The sequence below is a fragment of the Fistularia commersonii genome, chromosome 31 (assembly GCF_037954325.1).
Source record: "Fistularia commersonii isolate RoL2024-O1a breed Wild chromosome 31, RoL_Fcom_v1.0, whole genome shotgun sequence".
Lineage (NCBI taxonomy): Eukaryota > Metazoa > Chordata > Actinopteri > Syngnathiformes > Fistulariidae > Fistularia > Fistularia commersonii.
In genome coordinates this window covers 2,249,579-2,256,085 of record NC_141314.1, presented here as the reverse complement: position 1 = coordinate 2,256,085, position 6,507 = coordinate 2,249,579, and positions in this window count along the sequence as shown.

Below are 6,507 nucleotides of genomic sequence, written 5' to 3'. Positions count from 1 at the left end.
ATGCGCGCCTAGGGTCACTCCTCAGGGCGTTATCATTGCAGCTGGTTAGGAAAAAGGCAAATAAAATAAAATAAAATAAAATAAAATAAAATAAAATAAAATAAAATAAAATAAAATAAAATAAAATAAAATAAAATATCACCCAGTATTCAATAATAATACCGATAATAATAATGATAATAATAATAATAATAGTGTTGGGTTGTTGGCTCTCCTGCAGCCTCCGTTGAAGCCGGGCGGAATGGGGAGGCGGCGCATCCGTGGACTTCATCCGCCCTCTAGCGGCGAAAGTGATAACATCCTGAACCCACAGCACAGATACGCACACCTTTTCTGCTTATTTAAACACCAAAGTCGAGGAAAATGGGGAATAAAGTGTTGGATCGCAGGCAGAAAACATGATAGTTCGCTCTTATCTTGTTATTAAAGGAAGAGTAAATCGGATTCCTTCGTGCGACGGTGAGACTATCGAGCGGGAAATATGTGACGCACAGATTTTTCAATAAATTATTAAGTTGACATGTCATGAAGGCGATTCCCGTGTTTGACCGTCCCCCCATTTGCTTTTACCTCACATTTTCTTCATTTATTTTCTTTTTTTAACTCATAGTTTCCCTCCCAGAGGCTGAAGTCGCCTGAAGGAAACGAGACACTGAACTGTTGAACTTTAAAAACATTCACGTTTTCTATTTGTGGTCCTGAAAATATTGTGTGCGTGTGTGTGTGTGTGTGTGTGTGTGTGCGTGTGTGTGTGCGTGTGTGTGTATGTATGTGTGTGTGTGTGTGTGTGTGTGTGTGTGTGTGTGTGTGTGTATGTGTGCGTGCGTGTGGTGTTTGTGTGTGTATATATATATATATACATATATATATATAGATGTATGTGTGTGAGTATGCACATATACACATGTACAGTATGTGTATGTATGTACTGCATGTATGTGAATTATAGTCATCAAAATGAAAGCAAAATAGCCAGTTCAAGTCCACCTTCCTCTTCTCATCCTCCTTTCTTGACATTTTGTCCGCAATGAAACCAAATGGTTTTGGTAACACAATGCTGATGGGTTTGTTTGTCAGCGCGTCGGTTTTCCCTTTTTCATTGGAATCAAACAAAAGCAGCTGGAGTGGCGGATTTGAATTTCCTTTTTTTTTCGTAACTCTTGCATGTTCATAAACAACAGCGGTTTATGTAAACAATATATATTTACATATTTGCTTTGTTTGTAATATGTTACATCATAAGTCATCAAGATATGTAGTGTTGCAAGACTGGACGGTGTTTTCGAAAACAGTCGGTAGACCGTGGCAGGAAAACATCATTAGTTTGTTCCAGAATTGGGGAAAAGTTTATCCATTTATTTCTTCCCCAGAAACACTTTTCCTGCTTATGGTGGCAAAAACAAATAAAACAAAAAATAAAACAGACCAAATGAAGCGTAAGATAAATATTTGAAAACTTGAACTGTGAGGTCTTTGCAAATGCCGTCCACAGATGTCCGCCCAGATCCTGAGGGTTCCAAGGGATGGACTTTTGAGCTTATCAGAGATATAAAAAAGTTGAAACTTAAAATGGGTACAACTTTATTGTGAAAAGCTGTCGTTTTATATTTGAACTCACTTTTTTTACATATTGTCCTGAAATGTAAAGCACACACCTTTCTTAATTAGAGCCATATCTCATTGCTATACACTAACTAGCATGATGTCTGATGCACGGAGAAGGGGCCTTAATTAGTTAGTCATAACTTAATTCAGACAGAAAAATCTCCATTTTATACATCATATGTTTTTTTTTTTTAAATGTATTTCATTGTATTTAATTGTATTTTTATAGTTTAACCCTTCCTACACCCACTCATAGTATACAGAACTTTCATTTCACTTGCAGTTTCAAAGCGCTTTACAATAGATTGCATTTACACACACACACACACACACACACACACACACACATTTCTCAAATAGAGCGATTAGTCATTGCAATACACTGACTAGCCTGCAGTCTGATGCACGGAGCGAGTCTTTCATGACTTAGTTCAAAAAGAAACCCATTTTATATATAATTTTTTTATTCATTCCTTTTTTATTTTCTGATTGTTTTTTTAAATTAAATTGAATTAAATTAAATTAAATTAAATTAAATTAAATTAGATTAAATTAAATTGGATTAAATTAAATTAAATTAAATTCTATTTTATTTTATCCCCCCAACACACACACCCACTCACGATATATGGCACTTTCATTTAATATCTTGCAATTTCAAAGTGCTTTTCAATAGATCGCATTCACCCATTCACACACACACACACACACACACACACACACACACACGCACACACACACACACACACACACAGACATACTGCAGGCGGCAGAGCAGCCATACATGGCGCTGGGGTCTTAACCCTGGACACTTCGGCATGAGTAAAGGATGAGTCGGGAGTCAAACCAGCAACCTTCCGATCGTAGGGAACACCATCTGCTCCATGTGTTTGTTCTTTTTTAAATTTTATTTAGCATTGCATCACACTGTATTTTATTCAAGCAGAAAATAACAATATTATTCATAGTCTATAACGCTGATCCTCTACTTAGGGTTGCTGTTCATATTGCTATGAACTATTACTACTACTGCTAATAATAATAATAATAATGAAAATTCAACTTGTGAAAAAGTGCGTAAGCGGTGTGGGAATGACTCATGAGTTTCCCCAAGTAAAGGACAGAAACACAACTTCCTGCCACCTCCCTGAACCACTCGCCCATGACGACTTTGTGAAGAAGTAGCGCAGCAAAGACAAATCAGAAGAGGAGTAAGAAGAAGTGTCTGATATGTCAGACCTTCAGCCTCGTTGCCCTTGAGCTAGAAAATTCAAGAACCCCCTCAATATTGCCATCTTTTCAATATCATCATTGCCACCGTGACGTTGCCGAGCAAACAGGCACCTGAAAGTGAAACTTACCTAAACAAAACAAAACAATAAACAAAATAAAATAAAATAATATAAAATAAAATAAAATAAAATAATGTTCCATAAAAGTGAAATGTTATTTAGCATGACTAACTTCACAAAAATTTGTATATATATTTACGTATATATTTTAGCAAGTCACAAATGTTCTGTGTGATTTTGGGGTTGCTGGCAATTTGGTGGGTTTGGTTTGGGGTGGCAGGGAATTATGGGATTTTTTTTTACCTGGAATTGAGCGGGAACAGTTAGTTGTATTGCAGGCTTGTGTGGTGTGGCTGTGCCCAACAACAGCTATTGCTTATTAAACGGACGTTTTACATTCAACTGACCTAAAACGCTACTATATATGTACCCTTTATAAAAATACTTGAGGTGCTGGCCTGTGGGTTTGGAGGAGTGACTCGCCGGGCCAGTTCTAGATGAAACAGTCATACCGGGTCAGATGGGTGGTTGCCATGACGGCGTGATTAAAAAGAAAATGTGAATATACATGTTTCCAAAAGCAGACGAACACAATTATGTCACCTTGAGGGTACATCATGGGAAAAGTGGAAAAACGAAACAAATTACCTTGAAACCGGTTAAGTACATTTAAAAAAATATATATATATATATATAAATGACTTCTGCTGAAATAGGTTTCAAAATTGGTAAAAGTGTATACAGAAATCTAAAAACATCCTGAAAGTTTTGAGATATAGATGTAAATTGATAAGGAATGACCTGAAATACAAACCATGGACTTTAAGAAAACTGTGAGATGGAAAAAAAAAAAAAAAAAGAGGAAGAAAATAAAATTAGGTCCTTAATTTATTCATCATTTACACATAAATACATTGCAGAAAGAAAATTGTCTCTTTGTAAATCAGCCGCATAATCAGCGTATCATTCGTTGCCACTTGGTTTTGTGTTATTTTGTGTGTCGCAAAACGTTTGGAGTGGAAATGCATTAACAGATGTCTCAGAAGGTTCTCGGTCAATGAAGGTCACGGTCTATTGCTGCATCTTAACGCGACGAATGGACTCTGCTTTGTTCCGTGGAGACTTTTCACCTCCCCTCCGAGAGGCTTCTTCAGTTATTAGCAAAAGCCCCTCTTATCGAACGGTCAGAGGTGTTAGGGTGAGAAGCCAGAGAAACAAAAAAAAGACTTCTGTTTATCCTTATATGGTAGCTTTCTGAATTTCAGGGTACAGGATGTACTCTATTTCCCTTCCAAGTTTTTATATAAATACGTATATATATATATAACCTCCAGTATTTTAATTTAATTTAATTTAATTTAATTTAATTTAATTTAATTTAATTTAATTTAATTTAATTTAATTCAATTTAATTCAATTTAATTTAATGTCAGTCATGCCACTCATTTAAGTTAATTTCATTTCATTTGGTTTGACTGACATATCTTTACCAGCACAAACACATCAAAAAAGGGAACATTCAACAACCAGTCTTTGTTACACACTGTGAAACAAACTTAAGACCATCTTTCTGGAGCCACACTTCCCAGAACAATCCCCCTTGAGCGAAAATGCCAGCTACAACAATGACCGAGTCACCCAGCCAACCCAACAAAGACCATTCCTACAAAACAGTAGTCACAAGAACTGCCATCGAACCAATTGCCCGACTATCAACCAAGTTTCGATCATACACCTATGAAAGGGTACGATCCCCAGCAAGAGATACGTTTAGACAGGGTCAACATTTATTCATTCATTTTTTTTATTTGCTTTTTATTAACTCAGCAGAGTCCTGGGTAAATTCTGCCCTGTATTTGTCCAGGATTGTTCTGAACCCCAACCACCAACTGTGGGGCTCGTAAACTTTTACACCCCCATCCCAGCGGTCTGGAGACCTGCAGGCACATTGAAAGAACCACAAAATTTATTTTTCTTTTAATTTATGTTTTGTTTTTTTTTCAATTTGTTCCCTCTTTTGCATTTGAAACTTCAGCAACAACACTTACTTACACACATATCTGTCCGTTTTCTCAATTCTCAATTCTCAAAAGTCAAAACTTTGCGAATGTTATTAGATTTCTGGATACAATTTTACCAATTTTGGAATCCCCCTGACCCATTTTAGGAAATGTCATTATTATATATATTTTTTTAATTGCACATATCTGGTTTCAAGGTCATTTTCAAGGTCACTTTTCCCATGACATGCCCTCACAGTGACATATTTGCGGTCATCTGCTTTTGGAAATGCGTATATTCACATTTTCTATTTTAATTACGCTGTCATAGTAACCACACATCAGACTCAGCATGACTATGTCTCATCTAGAACTGCTCCGGCCAGTTGCTCCTTCTTTTTTTTTTTTTTTTCTTTTTTGTGAAGCTGTAATGCAAAACAGAAATGTCACCCTTATACTTTTGTTTTATTTCATTTTATTTTTATTTAAGTTTCATTTAGAGTTATGCAACCACTCATTTTCACATGATTACCATAAAGTATACAACTGCACCCTGCATGAGGCATTTATTTTCATATTTTAGTTTTCCACTGCATATATTGCACTTTGTCTTTGTTCATTTGTATGTATGTCCTTTATTTACAACTCTTTCAATTTTTACAATTTCATATCATATAGAGGGATACAGGTATTTACTCCCTCATCTATATGTCATATAGAGATATACAACTTTGAAATAAATGTAAAAAATTGGGAAATCAGCCATAGGTTGTGAAGATGCCCTTGTCAAGTAGGACATATAACTACCTACCGTCCATCCATCCATCCATCCATTCTTCTGCCACTCATCCCGTACTCAGGGTCATGTGGGATGCTGGGGTCTATCCCGGCTGTCATGTGGCGAGAGGTGGGGTACACCCCGGAGTGGTCACCAGTAAATCGACATACAAACATTCACTCACTCACTCATGACAAAGTTCCTAATTTTTAGGATAAATGCCGTTTTTTTTCCATGGCTCATTCCTACCTCTTGTATGACCTGTGTCCACCACCAGGGGAGCCGGCGGTCCAGGCACTTGAGCGTCGGCATCAAATGCAGTTCAGAGTTGCCCCTGACGAGAATCGGGTCGTTGACCCCGCTTCTGGGTTAAAAACAAAAGTCTCCCACCATTTCCACCAGACTGCTTTTCCTTTTCATGTGTTTTTTGAAACAAATCCAAATTTCCTGCTGCGTTTCAAGAAGCTCCCAATTAACAGGGACTGCAGGATTGTTTAAAAAGAAAACGATCCGAGTGGGCAGCCTCTCCTTAAAAGTCTGAAACTTTTTTTTTTTTGCAGACAAGACACCGGGGGCAGTGCGTTCACTCATCACACACACACACACACACACACACACACACACACACACACACACACACACACACACACACACACACACATACATACACACTGATACTCAGTCAAAACTTTTTTTTCTTTTTAGAAGTGGAACACGGAGTCATCTGAATGATGGTATGGCGCTGCAATGCCACAGTGTTGTCTCAAAGCAGTTCTAGCTTGTGATTTTTTTTCCCGTCCGTCGCCTCATGCTCATTTAGCCCCCAATCCCA